Raw genomic sequence first — 21,302 nt, forward strand, 5'->3', positions numbered from 1 at the left:
AGAAAAGCAATTATTTTAAATTATTTCGGGCGATCCGAAGCCTGCCACTATCTTTCGATAATTTATATATGTAGTGCTTCAAGACTCCCATTTAATGCAAAAAGAAAAGTGAGTATTCCAAAATATACGGCATATTAGTAGCCCGGTAAGCAGGTAAGTTATTGGGAAGTAGGTAATCGTGAGACACACTAGTCTTGCCGAGAGGGAAAGTTATGTTTCTGCAATACCACAAACGTCAGCGTTCCAACGAGCGAAGCGCCGGTAATCCAACAAAGAAAGTAAAATGTTTAATACAGACAACATAGAAGCGCCTTTCCTAGCTCCACACGACGTAATGCTTTGCACCAGAGATGCGTAAAACACGCTCTTGGGAACCTTCGGTGTCCCGCTACCACGGAATTATGAGGTACGCACGGATTAGTCTAATCTGTATGTTCGTGGTTTCAGGCGTTCTTCTGAGTTGATTATCGCGTCTAATATTTATACATTTTCAAGCAGCTGTAGCTTGCTAGACGAAGCAAAGTAAATCATCTGCACCTACGAATAATGGTTACGAATTGCTGCATTTATCGCGCAATATTTCTCGAAAATGATAAAAAATATCAAACGGCCGAGTGAAGCGAGATGGACCTAAGCTAGTTCAAAGCCATGCACTACGCATCATTCTGACGCCGACCGAACCAACGCGGCTGCAGCTTCCATAGACACTACAGTCGGTGACAAGCGAAGGATTCAGCTCAAGCTGCACCCATGAAAACGCAGAGTACCTGCGCCAGAAAGAGAGCCGAGCTAGCTGGAGTCCATTCACTGCCTAAATCACTTTGCTTTGCCAATGTGAATGCTTGGCTAACCGGACAACGAAAGCTCGTTGGTTCAAGCTGCAACATTGCTTTTCTGCGTGTCGATACCAAGATCAGCCACAAAATTGGCCAACACATTCAGGTTTAATCCTAACATCAGTGATCCTAAGAATTAATTCGTATGGAGAAAATAGCCGTTTTAAGCACGAGGAACCACCGGATGTCACCAATGTTAGCGAATATTGCTGGCTGTCATTGCAAATTGAGCTTGAGTTGGATAGCGTACATTTTTCGGTTCTCAACAACCATAGCGGTGCAGAATTCCCACTAGCAATTTTTGCAAGAAAGTGCGTTTGTGAGGTCTCCGAGAACGGCGACACTCGTACACCGTCACTGCGGTTTCTACTGGCAATTCCCTCATGGAAACATTCGCATTTATTTGCATTGCTTAGTTTATTCCCCGCGAAATAGATGGAGCCACACTGGTTGCTTCTTCCATGCCTGAGCCCTTGCACTCGGGACTGTTGCCGTGGCGCCAGCGTGTGAGGAGGCTTCGAACATTTGTTGTCGCAATAAACAAAAATGAAGAATGGTGGATCTTACCCTCATGGCGAGCACGTAGGACTCCACGTCGCTCGTACTGCTGCCCGGGTCGATGTCCCTGCAAGTTGGATCCAGGCTGATCCCGACGAGGTTGCGATGAGTGCAGGCGCAGTCAAAGAGCATGTAGAGGTGTTTCGAGTTTACGTTGACGCCAGCCAAGCTTACTCGAGCAATGTTGGCGTTACACGACAGCGCGCGGACCACCCAGTCGTACATGCGGACGCAGTCACCACAATAACTCGCTGTGCCAGCGTCATCACAGGCGACAATTTCCACGTGCGTCAGTGTGGGCTCCTTGGCTATCCAATTCAACAAGTTGTCGAACGCGGGCTGATAAATAAACTTGCAAGAAACCTCGATTGACGTTGAGGTTCCGCGGTGAGAGAGTGCCTCGCAGCATGCGCTTAAAAGATTCGGGTCGCGTTGGGCGCTCAACTCGAAGTAGAGGTTCTTGAAGTTCAAGGTGGAAAGCCCCGCGGATGCCAGTATGTTGGGCGCGTTCTCAAATCTCACGAAAAGCTTCACGAAGCAAACGCGGTCGCCGAGCTTTAACTCCTGGATAATTTGGGAGAGGGCCATCAGATCGGTGCTGCCTCTGCTATTCAATATCAGCGGCACTTCCTGGAGTGTCAACTGCTTCAGTGTCTCGTTCTTAGCGACAGCTTGTAATAGAGCGCGACACTGCGGTTCTTCCATGCCCGGCAAATAGATGCCCAGCCCGTGCAATGTGGAGGTCGTCCGCAGTACCGTGATCCAGGGTTCCAACCACTGCGCCACGTTATATCCTGGCACTTGGTAGCCATTCAGGAACTGGGCGCGGTAAGGTTGTGCTGGCCAAGGTAGCAGGAGTTGCCGTAGGGTAGGGCAGCGAAGAACGACTTCGGCGAAGAGGGCGATCACTTCAGTGCTGAAAAAACACGCATCAAAAGCGAGGCTTTAGAACTTTGCGCGAACGCAAATCAAGCCTACTGTTTGCATATGAGGAACAGAACATGAATTATACTGTTTAATGATTAACTGAGATTTAAACGTGGGCAGGATAGAGTCGCTAGAAAAGCAAGTTCAAGAGGACTAAAAACTATTGTATTTGTCGCTTCCACGGCACGGTCGAATTGGGTATAGCTGGCCAAATGGCCATGATGTGCGCGGGAGGCAAGGCATGCTTAATTTAATAACCACTTGGTGATGAAGGGCGCGGGCACTTGCATGTCATTTTCATGCGTTCCGCAGTTTAGAATCGCACGTAAAGGGCTCCGCTTCATGTGATTAAAGCTTCGACATAGGCGAGATCTAAGTTGCAGCAGAATATCATAACTGCAAAAACTGAATCGCGGAACCCACTAACTCGGGAAAGCAGGGTGTCTACCAAGTTGACATTTCCAAATTCCCTGAGTTTTCCAGTTTTTCCCTGAGTGCCCTTGCGAAATTTCCTGAGTGATGCAGAACTATGTTTTATGTCAAGACGGGCTGGAACTATATCGCCCGATGTTGTCACTCTCTAGTAAGCATATTAAATTTTGTTTAAAAGAACCTACTTAATCCAATTTGAATACTAAGGAGTAGTGTTTATGTTATTCAAGAAAGAATAGAAGGGAGAGGTTAGTAAGATGCACAGCAAATAAAGTGTCTTCGAAAGAAATTGCAAATTGAGTCAGACATTCTCAAATACAAATAAAAAGGAGATGCATAGAGAAGCAAATATTTTCGAATATGAGCTATCTATATCAACTGATTGCAAGCTCAGTGGTATGAGGCCTGAATTTTGTCACAATTGAGAGTCTCTCTCAACATCTTGTAAGCCAACCTCAACTGTCCTGACATACTCTCAGCCCGCGCACGACCCCTCAGTGTTGTGTTTCACTGCTTTAAAGAGTTTATTTTGGTTTGTATGAGGGACACTTGCATCTCGGCGTCAGCCAAGAGTGTTTTTTGAGCTCAGGCTCCTTCAAAGAAGCGCTCGCATACTTCATTCCCTGTTCATTCCTCAATGCGTCGGTCCTTTCTGTTCGCGTGCTCCTTTTGTCGCGCGTTCGCACTACGGACCATTTGAAGCATACTCTTGGTCAGTTTACAGTCATCGTCCAATTTTTTGGACCCCCTAGGGGCTGCGAAAACTTCCGAAAAATCAGGCAGTCTGAAAAAATAAATGCATGTCTTTTACTGCTCTTGGGGGCTCAAATCAACACAGGCACGTCTGTAAAAGCTCTGGATGCCTGTCAGTACACTTATCAGGCATAGCGGTGCTCCTACTGTGACAGGAGAGGGCGGGTGCACGCGTGTAAAATTAAGCAATACATACTGTGTCCCGTGACAATTGCCCCTTCCTACGCTTGTTAGGCTTCACCGCAATACTTTTGCTAATGCTTCACCGCGTCACACAACTGTGCTGAGCCGAAACTTACTTTTAGGAACCAGCATTATGGAATGCGCCATGCTTTCCGAGTTTCGAAGCCAAAATTATTGCTGACAGCGGAGAAATGAAGAAACACGGCACCGAACGGCAAGAAGCTTAATAGCGAACGTCGAAGCAGCTAGGCGTAGCGTTGCGGCAGTGGTGGCTGCGGCTGCCAGCGGATCTGAGTGCGATAGCGCCGGTTCGAGGCGGCGAGGTAATCAAAATGGCAGCGGTGGTGGCTTTGATTAATGCCGTTTCGGACCTGCGGTCATGCAGAACGTCCGGAAAATCGGACGGTAAAGAGTTCTTGCGTCCGAAATTTCAGACTTTCTGATACATTGACGCTATGGGGGTACGTGGTGGTGCCGCGAAGCCGTCCAAATAATCGAGAATCCGGAAGGTCGGTCGTTGACTCTACACTCGCAACTCCTCCAGCCGACGACAGGGCGTCAAAGACGATTCGTTACGATGCATGTCTCTTACTCGAGCCAGCATTACCGCGACTTTCGACCCTTTCAATTAAATTACAGCTAAATTTCCCTGATAGAGGCACAAATTCCCTGAATTTTCTCTGAGTTTTTCCAGACTACTAAAAATCCCTGAGAATTCCCGGTTTTCCCGGTTGGTAGACACACTGGAAAGAGAGTTACGATGAGGGTCGCGAGGGGGGGAAGTGGGGGGGGGCGAGGCTGTAGGCGCCTGTGCTCAGTGCAACTTTATACATTTGCGGGGATGGATGAGCATGATGTGAAGGCTATCACTCGTTCGCTCGCTCTTTCGTTCAGGTTATTTGCTTACATTCACAATCGTCGTCGAATATTATTCATTCCTAACGTGCAGTGCCCAGCACGTTACCTCCGAGTCTCGGCTGCACTTTGGGCCCGCTGCGTTAACTGTTGACCTTCCCCTAATGGTATGATGAGCGTTAAAGTCCACTGTGATGATAAAGGTCCCGTATATGCTTTTATTATGTCTCCTAGTCTTTTGATGTAAACGGCCGCGATAGAAATAAATAAGCACCTGCGAGTGTAAGGTGAGCTTCCTATTTCTGACTCTTACAGAGACGTACTGATTGCCGTCATGAGTTATCACAGGATGGACGACGCGAGTAAGCTCACGGTGGATGACGATCTTGCTACTTTCTTTGTTGCTTGAGGTTGTAACTGACTCGTAGCCGGATAATAGGATCGAATGGGATAACTTTGGTTCGCAGATAACGATGATTGGAAATCGGTTATCATGCACAAATTGGCGAAAATCAGCAATGCGTGATCTTAGACGTCAGGCGATGGACTGAGTAATCGATGTATCTGTGACCTCCTTACAATATGACTGGTGACTGTTGGCCATGGTTCTTCGAGGGTTGCCAGCGGACTGGGTTCCGCGAGTTCAGCACTTATAGTCCCCATCGAGCGGATGGAGTTTAGGTGCTGGCCAGGATCACTCTGTTAGCATTGATAAGGAACTCCTGCAACGGACTGATTTGGCGGTCTACCATTGGCAAGTCACCAATTGAAGTATGCTTCGGAGGAAGCATCAAGCGTGTAGGTTACTTGGAAGGTAGGGTGTCGGGAGCGCCGCCAGTCACCTACAGAGGAAGACGTTTCCATTTGAGGCCTCTGGTATCTCGGGTCTGCTTACACTACATAGGTGCTGATGTCGTTGGCAGAATCTGTGCACGACGTGAACTTTGCGTTGTACGGTTGCGTCGATGACCACGTCGACGCCGGATCTTTTCAGAAGCTTCACTATGAGATTAGCTGTCTGTAATCATTTGTTTCAGGCTAGCAATTTTTTTTTCGATACGTGGGCAATCTTTAGATGCTGCTTCACGAGACCGATAACAGTTACCACACCTAATATTTGTTGCGCGGCCGGTATCGGCAGTGTGTGACTCCGTGCATCGGGGACATCGATTTCGCACAGGCGCCCTTAACATGTACGATCCCGAAACACTTGTGGCACTGAAGCGGCTTGGGAATAAACGGTCGAACAACGTGTCGGATATGACCGACTTTGACATGCGAAGGGATGGTGTCGCCCTTGAACGTATTCACGCAGTGGCTGTTTTCAAGGAGGCATACGTGAATTATGACCACTCCTTGATACGCCCGTCTGATCTGAATAGGCAGGTCTGACATCGTAATTGTCATGTCAATGTCGTAGATGACGTCGCCAGTACAGGTGCCTTCCATTGGTATAACTTGCCGCGCATTATGTTCCCCAATTCTGTAATCTGTCGGAGCTTGTCTGCAGCATTTGCATAGGTCGTGTCGAAAGACAAGACATTCTTCTGCGTGGTTACTCGGGCCTCCTTAATTGCATTTGGTGCTATTCACTTAAGCTAAACGGAAAGAGCTTGCCTGTTTATACCTCGAAGGCTGATAGAAGAGTCCGCAAGTATGAAGAGGATGCTGTGCGGCCAGCGCTAATGATTTGACTGCCGGGTTAATGTACTCCTAGGGGATGACGTCTTGATGAGCCTCATTTTGGCCTTTCGCCTCATCACCGACACAAAGCTGTCGTCCGACGAGTCATCGCCCAAGACTGAGTAAACCTCAGTGTCTTCGCTGGTGCTGGGCCAAGTGCCTCGCTTCCTGGTAGAGCTTATCAAAGTAGACCTCTCGTCTGCCGAGTTGGCAAGCTCCACGTTCATGGCCACAACAGCAGGACTCATTGGACTATTCACTGCTGGTGAACCAGGTTGCATATGAAGAGCTCACTGTAGATACGTAGATATGAAGAGCCCACTGGCCATTCGGGTCTGTAGGGGGCTCCGCGTCCATAGCCGCAAGGTAGGATGCATAAAGAGCCGCGAAAATCCTGTAAAGTATATGGGATGAAATATAGGCAGTTCAGAGCGATGGGTTCTATGAAAGAGCAATATTTACGTTGGTCTACGGGGTGCAGGTATACAGTAAATGGTAATAAACATATGCAACTAGTTTTGCGCTAAGACCACGCACGCAAGAAAGGAGACAGCACGGGCGCTCCTGTTGTCAACAACAGAGCTCGGTTGCTGCCTCCTTTCTTGTGCGTGTGGTGTTGCTGCAAAACTAGTTGATTATGTCAGATTATCAACTAGCGCAGAGTTCACAATTTTAAAGTAAATGTTAAGCGTAATAAAGCGTAATGGAACGTTACTTACAAAATGTTGAATCCGATGCACACGTCCAAAGTCAGTTCTTCCAATGCCGTCATTTGACAGAGCGCTGAGATCAGTCTCTTCCAGAGAACTTGGTTATGGCAAATGTAGTAGTCGCTCAGCGTTAGCTTCTTCAGGGTGGCGGCACGCTTCATCAGGTAATAGGCAAATAGTTGTCCATGTAGGCCGTGGAGGCAAGCACTGTACACGCAGCCTCCTACAGCTAGGTTGGCTATGGTGTGGTTTGCTATGAGCGCCCAGACAAACTGTGGCACATATTGTGGATTCACTTTCAGATTCCTCACATCAAGCGTCGTGAGATTTCTGAGAGTTCGCGCTAGAAACCAGCAATCGAAAAGTTCAACCGCCGGGTAGGGCGGACCACTCTCTGTTTTGAAGACGAGCTCTTCTAAATATGTTAGAGAGTTGATGAGTCTGCCGATGTCAGCGTGATTGTTATCCTGGCGAGAGGTGTGATTTAGGAAGTAGACAGTCAAGCTCTTCAAATCGGGACAATTACTGAGTGCCTCTCGCACGTGTCGGGTGAAGGAAGCGGCAGAGTATACTTCCAAAGAAGTAAAACAATGATGACAGGTGAGGAGGTCAGTGGCGAGCTTGAACGCCGCGCTTTTCACCGGGTCGTCCGGTTGAGTCCAGTGTTGGTAGTAGCAGGCGGAAATCTGAGTCACTGCCAGGCGGACGCCACCGGCCTTTCGCATGTCCTCGCAAAGTCCTAAACCGGCACCAAGGAGCACCTTGTTGATGGCTTCTCGGTGCTCGAGCAAGTGGCATCTGACGTCGTTGATCTTGGTGCAGGGGACGCATTGGCTGCTGCGCGCCATTCTCGTTTCGTCGTAGCGCGTGCAGATTTTCCTTCACGTAGAGCTTGTAGGTGGAAGCTATAGACACGCAGGCCGTGATGGCCGCGCTTCCCGCCCGAGGACGTCGTTGAAATCTGGAAGTCTTCTGCGCCAGAGAGAGAGAAAAAAAAGATTAACAAGTAAATTAAGAGAGGGCAGTAAAAGGGTGCATTGTTAAGCCTAACTTACGTTAGGCTTAACCGTTTCTGCATTGGGCGGCCCGCGCGCTCACCCAAGTCACTATGCCTTGAAAGCCATCTGCGGCGAGGACAGAGTCCGCCGTGCGCTGTGGTTTCATGACTTAGTTCACGTTGATGCGAGACGCAGCAGGGAGGTAAATTAGCTCGCCGCGGCCGCGCTTACTCACACCAGCGTTTTGAACAAAGGAAGATGTTTTCATGTTTATATGTCAGCGCGTGGCGGCATGCTTGTTAATTTAGACAGTGTTCCAGTGTTTACAAGCTCGTAGGGCTAATAAAGCTGCTAGGCTTACTTCATATGGCTAGCCACCAATTTGCTATTACAATCGATGCTTCACGTTTCGGGCGATACTGCGACTTCATTTATAGAAACGAATTAACGAGCATTGCAGCTATTGCGAACAACATTTGTTCACCATGCAATTGGAAACATCGATGACGCGTTGTCACCCGGGTAGCCAATCAAAAAGCTCGCCTCGCTGACGTCAGGTGGTCAACAAGCGCTAGTTAATTGATGTGGGGTGGGTGAACACTTAAGGGAGCGGTGCCGCTGCGAATGGCAAAATTACGCGCTTTAGGAGGAAGGCTTAAACCCGTCGCTTAATAATCACAAGTACGCACCATAACTACTCAGTACGTTAGTGCAAAACCGTTTCGGGGTTACTCGGAATGCTTACCAACGGTCACGCCTCGGAGCAGGGTTGCCGGCTGGTGTCTACTTTTCGCCAAATTGGCCAATTTGAGAGGCCCGTGGCGACCTAAAATTACGAATGGCGACATGGCCAATTTCGGCTAACGTCTCGATCGAATTATGGGTTTTAAGCTCTGTATCTTACCAACAAACAGGCGGCCACATTCTCTCTACTTTTCGTGGTTTTAGATCCACCAGTAGATCACGCTGGACGCGGTCGTACTGAAGGTGCGTCGATCCACCGTTAGGCGCGTCCCGTCCCTGCAGCTCTTACAGTTATCTAGGAGGTGAACTGCTCCGTCTGCCGTGAGTCGGCGGTGCTAGGCGATGGGTTGTCACGTAAAATAGGAAACATAAAAAGGAGGAAAACAAGAAAGAGAACTGACCGTGCAATAAGCTACATAAACATGCAGAGCAGCAGAAGAAAGGAAGAGTGAGTACATATTTAGGAGCAGCTAGGGGTATATGCGGTTAGAAACAAATACGGGTATTTGCGTTTACAGAAACGCACCTTAGTGACTCGGAAGAGCCACCGGTGATTGGCAATTACGTTTGCGAAGGGTGCAACAGAACTAAGTCGGAAAGAAAGGGAGGGGGAGTCGGGATGCCCATTCATCAGGGAGACAAATGAAAAAGTGTCAATATGTCAAGAGCATCTTCGGTTATCAGGCAGAATGAATGGAACGAAAACTTGGCTGGGCGTAACGTATTTGTGGACTGGAAGTAATTGCACAGAAAAGAATAAAGGGTTAGTGGAGTGCCTAAGAGCTGATGTTAAGGGTTTTGGGGATGACGCCGAAATTATCCTTAGCAGACATGAATACCCACATACAGGGTCTAGATGGCTATACCGACAACAACGGGAAGTCAATGCTAGACCTTTGTGAGCAACATACCCTCGGTATCGCGAATGCAAGGCCTTAGTGTGAAAGGCAGATCACGTGGAAAATGGAAAACCGGCACTCGACCATTGATTACTGTTTGATGAAAGAGGGAATTTATAATAAGTTGAGAGAAATGGTCATTGACGAGGAAGGGTATAGCAGAATAGGGAGTGACCATAAACGCATCATTCTGAAGATGGGATACGCAGTTGGGAAAGAGAGCAAGGTGCGCAGTATGGCCAGCTCAAATTTGAACAGTGAACAAATAACAAATATAGTCACTAGAGTTGAAGTTAAACTTAGCAAATGGTCAAGCAAAGAGGGGGAGCACGGTGAGCTTCTAAGTGTAATAACGACAGAAATACGGAAAGAGGAACAACACGTTCGGTGGAAATAAAAAAAAAGAAAACGAAAGCTGGTGGAACAGGGAGATACGAGAACCGATCGCAGAACAACAGAAAGCATCATGAGTGCACAGGCAGGCAAAAGAAGCGCAGTTGCCGCAGGATGGAGTAGCCAGAAAATTGTAAATATACCGGGAGAAAAAGTATATGTTTCAAATCAGACCTCAAACTGGTCTGCATTGACGTGAAGTGGCTCTTCTGTGTTGGTTGTGGCGTGTAGTTGCCTTCACGAATGCCTACTCAGCACTAATTAGTATGGCTGGTAGTCCTGCATGTGATGGTTGCTGATGCGAGGAGAACGTTGACCACTTATTGTGCCATTGTCCTCAATTTCAAGCATAAAGACAATCTTGGTCCAACACATTGAGGAAATTAGATGATCGTCCTCTGAGTGAACAGACAGTACTAGAGCACCGTCCCCACCGATCATCGGCTCAGAGGGCGGTGAAGGCAATTTTGTGCTTTCTCAGAACTTCTGGTTTGCGCATGCGGGTTTAACTCAAGTACTGCCCGCACACGTATCTACACCTTCTCTATCTCTGTTCTCTCTCTTCCCCTTCTGCCTTCCCCCAGCGCGTGGTAGCCAACCAGACTCTTGACTGGTTAACATCCCTGCCTTTCTGTATTCCTCTCTCTCTCTCTCTCTCTCGATGGCTCAAATACTTGTGCAAGCAAAGATAAAAGGTGAAAGTGAACGTTGGTTGTCAGAAATACGTGAGAAAAAGAAACCCGCACCTAGAATATTTTGCTACTACATGAAATTATTAGGAAGGAAGTCTAGAACAATGCAAGAACATATCCTAGACGAAGATGTAAAAATACTTGTATGGAACGTGGCATTAAATTAAATCCGAAAAATAATTAACAGCCGAATCTTTCCAAGGCAATGACGAGGTTGAGCATAAATGACGAGGTAGCTGACAATAAAAAAAGATAATGAAAGGTAACCAGATGGAAAAGGAGCTGGTGCTGAAAAATTTCAACTGGAAGAAAGCTGAAGAGAACATTCTGAAGCCCACAGCCACAGGACTAGACGAGGTTCCCGTTAGGATGATTAATGAACCCCCGAAAGCCCCCCTCCCCACCACCCCCACCCCAAATTTTTTCGTACTGTCCATGAACCGCCGACCAAAGCAACCCCCGGCGCTGAAAATCATTCTGGATTTTGTTTAGAATGTCTTTTTCATGCTCAAAAAGACATCTCAGCGCGCACATTGCGAACTCGGGCTGAATTTCGCGGCAACGCCCATGCACCGGGAGTCACATAACGCAAGAGCGTCATTCAAGCACAAAGTTTCAAGGGCGCATTGATGGCGAGTGGGCTCGTCACGGCATCTCGCGGAGGCCGCTGAATCTACGGAGTGCATGGATTTCAATTCCGAAACTTCATGGGTATAAAGGTCTCAAAATTTTCATGCGAAAGGTACATTGACAGTTCTAAAGTCGTGCTTTAGATTTTAAATTTCGGAAATTTGTGGCCTTAATATTGTTATAAACATTCGACGCCAAAGGTGCAGTCACTTTCCGAAAGTCGTACATGGGAACATACAACGAGACAAGCGAAATCAGCACACTATCAGAGAAGTTGACAAAGTACGCAGCGAGGTCCGATGAGAGGAATCGTTGTGGTGGTACACCTGTGTTGTCATATCATGGACAAAAATTTTTTTTTCACCTGCACCAAAGCATCCATGTCAAGACACTTAGAACTTTTTGTTGGGCTAGTTGGTGCATGTTACTGAAGTACTATAGCGCCAAACAGACGACACAAGAAGAGACACGGACGAGCGCTCGTCCGTGTCTCTTCTTGTGTCGTCTGTTTGGCGCTATAGTACTTCAGTATCAAGACACTAAAGCCAGCAAAGGTAGCTACGTTGTTATTTATTTTTGTGCAATGACTTTTATTAGCGAGAACACATTCAGCTTCTTCATTTTTCTTGTTGTCGCTACCCGTGGGCTGCCAGAGCCAGTCAGAGCACGTGTTTTTCTCGTGTTGACCCGACCACCACGCGGCGCACTTCGGTGAACGTTCGTTTTTCTCTGGGCGAGTGGATTTTTGCCTAGGAATGTTTTGAATGCCTTCTGGCTTCTGTGGTCTCTGAGCCTGAGATTGCACAACATTGAGAAAAAATTGAGGACCATAACATAGAGAGTGTAAGAGTGGAGTTGAAGCTAATATGCACAAGAAAAAGATATTGATCAATAGCCGGGCAAGGGAAGAAGAGTTCAGGATCGCCAGTCAGCCTCTACAGTCTGTGAAGGAGTACGTTTACCTAGGTCGATTACTCACAGGGGACCCTGATCATGACAAGGAAATTTACAGAAAAATAAAAATGGGTTGGAGCGCATTCGGTAGACATTTTCAGATCGTGACTGGAAGCTTACCATTGTAATTAAAAAGAAAGGTGTACAGTCAATGCATTGTGCCAGTGCTGACATATTGGGCAGAAACCTGGAAAGTGACTAAGAAGCTCGAGAACAAGTTAAGGACTGTGCAAAGAACGATGAAACGAGCAATGTTAAGCAGAACGTCGAGAGACAGGAAGAGAGCGGTATGAATCAGGGAGCAAACAGGGATAGCCGATATTCTAATTGACATTAAGAGTACGAAATGGAGCTGGGCAGGTGATATAATGCGTAGGTTAGATAACCGGTGAACCATTAGGGTTACAAAATGGGTGCCATGAGAAGCGAAGCGCAGCCGAGAGAGAGAGAGGAGAGTTCAGGAAAGGCAGGGATGTTAACCAGTCAATAGTCTGGTTGGCTACCCTACACTGGGGGATGGGAGAAGGGGAAGAGAAAGAAGGGAGAGAGAAGGTGTAGATACGTGTACGGACAGCACTTCAGTTAGAGTCGCTCGAGCAAACCAGAAGTTCTGAGAAAACACAAAAGTGCCTTCACTGCCTTCTGAGCCGATGATCGGTCGGGACGGTGCTCTAATATGGTCTGTTCACTCAGAGGACGATCATCTAGTTTCCTCAATGTGTTGGACAAAGTCTGTCTTTGTGCTTGAAATTGAGGACAATGGCACAATAAGTGGTCAATGTTCTCCTCGCATCCGCAAACATCACATGCAGGAGTATTAGTCATTCCAATTAGTGCTGAGTAGGCATTCGTGAAGGCAACTCCAAGCCATAACCGGCACCGAAGAGACGCTTCACGTCTTTGTAGACCCGCTGGAGGTTTGAGTTGAAGTGACGGGTTTAGTCTTTGCAGTCTTGTCCGCCTTGTATGTGCGGTGTTCCACTCTGCCAAGGAGCTCGTGCGTGCTAGAATGCCAAGTTGCCTCATCACTTAATAGAAAAAGGCCATATCTCTTTTCAGTGGATACCAGGTCATTGCGGTATCATTGGAAATGATGACGCCGATAGGGCAGCTCGGACGTCAAACCAAGAAGACCGCTGCGTCCCCATTCCTCTCTCAAGGACCGACGCGCAGCCGAGGATGGCAGAAGACTCGGTGGGGTGATGAAATTAGGGAACTCGCAGGCGCTAGTTGGAATCGGTAGGCGCCGGACAGGGGTAATTGGTGATCGTAAGTAGAGACTTTCGTCCTGTAGTAGACATAAAATAGGCTGATGATAAAGATGATGGAAGGACACCATGGTGTCAAAATTAATCCGGAATTCGCCACTATGGCGTGCCTCATAATCCGATTGGGGGTTTGACACGTACAGTCCCATGATCGAAGTCAAGTTTAATACTGCTACCACAATGCGATGTCAAATGTGAGCCAATGATAACGCTCAACCCTCTCAGGGCTTATGAACTATGGCGCACAAGAACGCCCCAGGCAAACACCTCTCCCTCTGTGTTATGTGCACTACGCAGACAAACAGCAGTGGTGCACGCAAGGTGACGTTTAAAATCAACTCACCACTTTCGTGTTTGACAAAACGTTGAAGAAACCAAGCTTTTGTCGTCAACACAACAGCTAGTTATCGTCAATCAAAGCATCCAGCATGGAAAGCATCATTTACACCTATTCCCACAGTGCGTGGGATCTGCATAATCTTATTATTTGTCTTGAAAATATACATACACTAGACAGAAACGAGTAAGCGAGGAGCAGTGTGGCAACCGCCACCAGAAGGGGCACGGCGCCTGCTCGTTCTTCAGGAACTAGGAGACAGAAACATGCAAATGGAAGGTTGAAAGGAGGGGAAGAACTTAGAAAGAAAAAGATGACAAATCTCAAAGAATGTTTTACCGCTGAGGTACAAACATTCGTCGAGTGTCGTACGCCACAGGCCAAGGAGATCATAGTCCCTCATTTCATTTTCACAAGAAGTGTCGCAGTTAAAATGCAGCCCTGCCGTATGGCGTTCTCCTGAACAATCGTTAGCAACATCATGGTAGCATGTCGCACTTGAAACTCCTTGTTCGACATAATATATGCGCTGATGCGGCAAAGGAGAGAAGGGTTGTATCGCACGACAGTCCAAACCGCGCCCCATCACCGAGGTCAACGACCCGCCCAATCCAAGAAGTTTCTGTACTAGCATTGATCTCCGCTGGTCTTGAAGCCATGGTCCTTTGTAACCGGCGGCTGGTTGGAGCGTGGGTGGAAAAGCAACAGAACTGTTCTTTTTATCGCCCTTCAAGTGTGAAGCGGACAGCGCAGCAGACAGCACAGCAGACAGCGCAAGTGAGAAAACGAGCAAATCTTCTCACCACAAAAAAATCTGGAAATCGCTTGCGAGGCTGTTGATTTCGTTTTTTGGCTATCTAGGCTTTGTCAAAGGATGGGCCAGGGGCCGTTTTACTGATGCCACCTTAATCTGGTTCTAGCTTTCTTTGTTCAACGTCAACGCTCAGTATCGCATTGTATAGAAGTAATCATATCACGACAGGGAAATTGGTGGGATGTGTAGTGGTGCGGCTATCGTCGCGGTCATCGTAACCAAGCACACGCCTTCGGCCCTGAAGCGAAGTTCGCTTCACGGGTGTCGTCCGATCTGACCTCAGATACCATAACGCCCAATACTGACACATGTACAATTAAAGAAATATTGAGGTCAACTCCCCGCTTTGGCTCCACGAACAGAACTGTAATATGGTTTCATACATCTGTTCCAGAGGAAAAATATATTTCACTGCTCAAATTCAAGTGATATGGATTCCTCCCATCTGTAAAGGAAGTGTATTTGCTCGTCTAAAGGTGCAAAAACTTCCCTGAAAGCCGTTTGCCTGACGCAGCATGAAGGGTGAATCATCTACATAACGCTAACAGTGGCGAAGGTGCTACTAACGCTGTAATTGATTGTCGTAACGCAAAATACACGTAGCTCTTAAGTTAATGCGCACAACGCATCACGTACGCATTGCGCTCTCTAGCTTTGTTGCCCTATTTCAGGAGTATAGTATATTAGTTCGCATCAGTATGTCAACCAATGATGTCAACAAAACAGAAAAAAAGCTAATGAAATATTGTTCTTCCGGTACAGAAAATCCTGGCATGGAAGCTCAGTTTGGGGAACGATGATATATGTCACCTTGAAATAAAGCACGGTATCCAATTTCATTTTTATATTTCTAGCGCAATAAAATGTAACATAAACGTTTATGATCTCTTATCCAACATAAAAAAGAGAATGGAGAATAAATTTCAACACTCACCTTCTAGTAGAATGTCATGCCCGCGAGTAGCGATCAGGTCTCTCCAGTGGTCCACCACGCACGCAGACGTAGGACGAGTGACCGACCGGTGGCAATCAGGCCGAAGTCATGGCGTATAGTCACGTGGCCTGCATGCTCTTTCGGCTCCGATAGTGCCCCTCTCCGCGGTCTTGGGAGAGGAGCCCATCTGCAGATTTCCTCTTTAGCTATGTATCTAAAGTCGCCTCCTAGACCTTGTCGAGTGCTGATGTATTTGTCACGGGCGATGACTGACCGCGCAGGCAACCAGACAACTGAACGCCAGGAATCTTTCTTGGAAATGTCGTCGAGTGCAGCCGACAAAACTCGGAGATGCGTCGAACACACATACTGGCGCTGAACAAAGAGCGTTGGAAGCGGAAATGAAGACACGCGTGGCATAACTAGCGCCAGTCATTGCAGGAAATGACCGCACCATAGAGCCTGCCTCTGCTAACTATCAAATAAAGAGAAAGGAAGATTCCTACACGCCGAAAGAAAAACTCGTGTAAGGTGGTCGGAAAAAAATAAATAATTACACTGATCCAACGCACTGCGGGAGTCGGTGTCATGTTATTCGAATATATTTTCAGAATCAATGTTAGTCTGCAGATACCCTGCTATCCAGCATTATTTGGAGCTCCGCAAAGCGTTACCGGGTGAACTAATGCGTTTGTGTAGATTGATTAGTTGTTTGTGCGATGCCAGCGTACCTGTGTGGGAAAAAAGCGGCACGGCGACGACAGCCTTGAAGACGATGGCTTCAATTTTACTTGGGCCCTCTGGACACCTGGCGATTGTTGGGCTCTACACGGGTACTAAACCGGGATTAAGCATGAAAAACATGAATTGTGACGTGATCTGCGGCTATGTGTTATACATTCGCAATTGCAATATAGGTAATGTCATGTGGCCTATGTGAGTATGACGACGACATTGTTACCGCGTCGAAGAAATGTCGAAGCATGATTAACATGGGCCGTTAATGAACTACGAGTACCGTTGCACTGATTCTACGTAGCGCTGCCTTCTACGGTTAAAGTACTGGGGAACGTGGTCCGATCCCGGATATATGACGTGATACGCAGCGTCCCAAAGCACATGCATTCAAGCACATGAGTCAGAACACGCACATGCATTCCAGGTGCGCGGCAGAGAGGATAGGCGACGCGATAAACTCGTTTGGACCTTTGCACTGAGTCGAATGCGCTCAATGCCCTCTAGAGATCCCTGGTGTCGCCTCACTGAACACTTGACGGAGTTGTTAACCGTGACCCCCCCCCACTTCTTGGCACTATAGACCTTTTCATCGGGCGAGGAGGATAGGGCGCGCGGCGAGCCTTTCCTCCTCTCTTACTTATGCGATCAGGCGCGGCGCTGCTTAAAAGTATTGCTGCCGCGTGCTGCGGAACGATTTCGGAATGTTTTAGATCGTACTTTGTTAAATTTACGCCATGTCCGTTCATATAAAGTCGTCAGGGAAGCCTTTCGGTGCATGGGCAACTACAGTAGGCACAAATATGTGTTGAGGGCGCAAAAATGTGACGCGCATAATCAGTCGCGGAGTACGTGCATTGTCAGTCGCGGTGTGTGTATGTGTTGTGAACTATATTGCTTATATTGATTTCAATTGAACAAAGAAAACCGGTGTCTCTGTGTTACCAGTGTTAACTGGTAAATCAGCTCACTGTCTAATCGCTTGGCGTAGGGAGTAAAACACAAAACATAAGAGCGCATTCACGTGCACGGCCAACCTGAGGCAACCACGAAACATCTAAGCGGCAGGCGCTATCAAATATTTGTGATACACCGGCATCGTTCTCACGCATTTCAAGTCTAGTAGGCTCCGTAGCGGCGGGCGGCGGGCGAGGAGGGCATCGAGGCATGGATGGATGGATGGATGTTATGAGCGTCCCCTTTGGAACGGGGCGGTAGGTTGCGCCACCAAGTACTTGCTACTATGCTGCCTAATATCCTACCTAGGTTAACCAATGAAAAAAGAAAAGAAAAAACAACACTATGAACTACCACGTCCAAATTTTCTGATCCCCTATTGAGAACTGTGTTTTTGTACGTCTCCGTCTTTTGTCGTTTCCCTACTTTTCTTCCACCAATCCTCCAATCGCCTCTTACTAATGTCTATTGCGGACCTGTTTGCTTTACCACTGCTCCCGCTGAACCCAAGGGCTTCAAGGAGGCCAGTGATGCCTAAATCGACCGCTGGGTAGACGTCTTCACATTCTAATAAAATATGCTCGGTCGTTTCCCTAGGCACCCTAGGCGTTTCCCTAGGCACCCTAGGCGTGAGAGCGCCGCATGCGGGGCAAAGTTCAACTATCGGGTGTACGCCTCTCCCACCTCTCGTTCACACCGCCTTGATTGCCTCTTGCACTGCGCATGTTTGGGCACGTTTCGTACCGCGCGCGGTGTGTGCCTACGTAAACGTTTTATTCGAAGGACAATGTACACGCTTCAATTTTACTTTACACTCTAAGAACAGTTTACACCCTTTGGCGTGCCCCTTCTGCCGCACAAAAATAATCGTCATCTGCCTTGATGCGTTTCCTTTCTTTATAGCTACGAGCCCGGAACTTTCCAGTAAGGAACGGCACGCGCGTTATCAGCATAGAACAGTTTACACCCTTTGGAGTGCCCCTTCTGATAACGCGCGTGCCGTTCGTTACTGGAAAGTTCCGGGCTTGTAGCGATAAAGAAAGGAAACGCATCAAGGCAGGTGACGATTATTGTTGTGTGGCAGAAGGGGCACGCCAAAAGGTGTAAACTGTTCTTAGAGTGTAAGAAAATCGGTACGTTTGACGATTATTTTCATGGCTGCAATGCAGTAAAAGGGCAGCGTCTTCCTAGCCATGTAAGTGACACTTAGCAGGTAATTGGATACGACATCGTATGTGCCGCCGGAAAAATCGCACTCTAAGAACAGTTCACACCCTTTGGCGTGCCCCTTCTGCCACACAACGATAATCGTCATCTGCCTTGATGCGTTTCCTTTCTTTAACGCTGCGAGCCCGGAACTTTCCAGTAACGAACGGCACGCGCGTTATCAGAAGGGGCACTCCAAAGGGTGTAAACTGTTCTATGCTGATAACGCGCGTGTCGTTCGTTACTGGAAAGTTCCGGGCTCGCAGCGTTAAAGAAAGGAAACGCATCAAGGCAGATGACGATTATCGTTGTGTGGCAGAAGGGGCACGCCAAAGGGTTTATAAACTGTTTTTAGAGTGCGTCGTACATGCGATGCGTGTTAGCTAACCTCATTTTGCAGTTTCCCACAAAATGTTAGCTACAAATCCGTGTTGTCTCTGTTGGTGACAACGGACTCCCATCGACAATGTGCGGAAATAAAATATATTGCCGCATAGCACAAATACAACATGCACACACAACTTCACTAGTACGTCCCCTACTATATATAATAGAGGCAGCAATGTAACTAGCTTGGCCATTTTTTAACAGTGCTCAACAGACGGAAGTTGAAATTATCTGCAATCAATTCTGCTTCAGCAATGCACATATTCAATTTCTCGCACGCCTGAACTTTGGCCACTGCTAGCGCAAGCAGCAAAGGTAGTTTCCGTTCTTGGGCAGCGCACACCGAAACGAAACACGAGAAAGAAGAGAGGACAAGCGCTGGTCGAACCACTGAAAGTTTTTATTTGAGTAAAAGGACTATATAACCAGTAATCATGAAATTCATGTGGATTACATGTAAAAAGCGTCATACACTCGCGAGTGATCAATGAACGAGATCGCTTCGTTTGCCAGTTGTTTATTTCATTCGGCGCATTGCAATAATTCATGTCTGTCGGCTGCTTTTTCCGTACCATTTTCTTGTGATTCGGAAGAATTTCACTGGTCGCATCAACGCTTTCGTGTTTACATTGCTGTCGTGACAGTTAACAACACATTAATAATTTCCAGCTGTCCGAAGAGGCGCAGTCGCAAACAAGAGACGCTTTGCGCGCAGCGCGAAATGAGCGTGGGCGCGACTTTGAAGGGAAGCGGCGGAAACGTACATCCGGTGCGAGGGGAAATCGCTCCGCCGGGAGAGAAACGAGCGCTGGCATCTAGGATGAAACTTGGCGGGCTGACGTCTTTTCGCTCGCATACATGACGGCAGGGCAGGAGAGAAAAAGTCGACGTGAGAAGGCCCACGAGACACCCTAGCTACCGTTAGATACTGCAGAGATTAGTCATTAGACACTGCAGAACTCATGCTTATAAAATGCATGAATTAGCGTTCAAGGAACGCTATGGTACGTTTCCGCTACTTGTGAAAAATAAACAATGCACATTTGTCAAGCGGACAACTGGGGCACGGCGTGTAGACTCAAAGCCGCATCAAAGCACCGTTGTGTCTTGACGTCGCACTTTTATTGAAATATTCTATGCCTGCCGTGGTAGCTTCGCGGCTGTGGCAGGGCTCAAGGTCTCGGGTTCGATCCCGACCGCGGCAGCCACATATCCGCGGTCGCATGTCCGCGAGAATAAGCCGATGTCTGCCGAATGCGCGCAAAGCCATGCTTATTCTTCTGTAAATTTCCTTTTCATGGTGAGGTTCCCCTTGCCCGGCTATTGATATTTATCTTGGTTTCTGCATATGAATCTTCAACCCCAGTCTTGCACTCTCTCTCTTAAGGTCCTGAATCATTTCTCCTAACTCGTCTCCAGGGTTGCTGAACATTACAATGCCATCTCCAAATCTAACGCTGCTGCGGTATTCGCCGTTGATCCTTATTCCAAAGCCTTACCCGTTTAATAGCTTCAATAATTTTTTCAAAGCACGCAGTGAAAAGCCATTGGAGAGGCTCCGTTTCCTTGTTTGACGTCTTTTTTACAGGCATCTTCATACTAGTCAGGCGGCGCGGCGATCGGCTCACCTGTCAGCGCCACCAGTGTCAGTTCTGCGAAACACCGAGGCGGCCACTGTTACGGAGGCATGCTTTCGCGACGCTCGTTTGACCTCGGTCATTCTAAATTGCAGTTATAATGCAATGGAAGACAGCGACGCCCATTTTGGACCACCGACGCTTGAGAAAAGACGCCAACTTTACGACTACAACCATGTATATCGTGTCAAAAAAGTAAACAGCACGGACATAATAGTGGAGTACACAAATTAAATTATGGGGTTTTAGGTGCCAGAACCACGGTCTGATTATGAGGCACGCTGTAGTAGGGGACTCCGGAACGAAATGTACCACCTGGGGTTCTTTAACTCAAAACCTAAACCTCAAGACCTAAACCTCAAGACCTAAACTCAAGTACATGGGAATTTTCACGTTTAGCCCACATCAAAAAGCGGCCGCCTTGGCCGGGATTTGATCCCGCGACCTCGTGGTTAGCAGTCCAACACCATATCCACTAAGCAAATAGCGCGGGTCGCGAAGTGTTCTTCAAAACAAAACAAGCGTGCTTACGAAGTTGAACTCAAAGTAAGTTAACAAATGATTATTTTAAGCCACTTAAGTGAGCAAATACGACCGTGGACGTTTTTCAACTGTCATATGTAGCTCCATTACTTGAAGCGTGCCTTGCACCTCACAATTGCAAAGGTTTTGGTGAATTGGCAGGTAAGTTCTTTTTTCTCCGTTGACAAAGTAGCTCGAGCATATTCTGGTATTGTCGTTCGGGCTCGAATGTGAGAAGTCATCACCGCTGAAATATAA

Source organism: Dermacentor variabilis, chromosome 5 (assembly GCF_050947875.1).
Source record: "Dermacentor variabilis isolate Ectoservices chromosome 5, ASM5094787v1, whole genome shotgun sequence".
NCBI classification, from domain to species: domain Eukaryota; kingdom Metazoa; phylum Arthropoda; class Arachnida; order Ixodida; family Ixodidae; genus Dermacentor; species Dermacentor variabilis.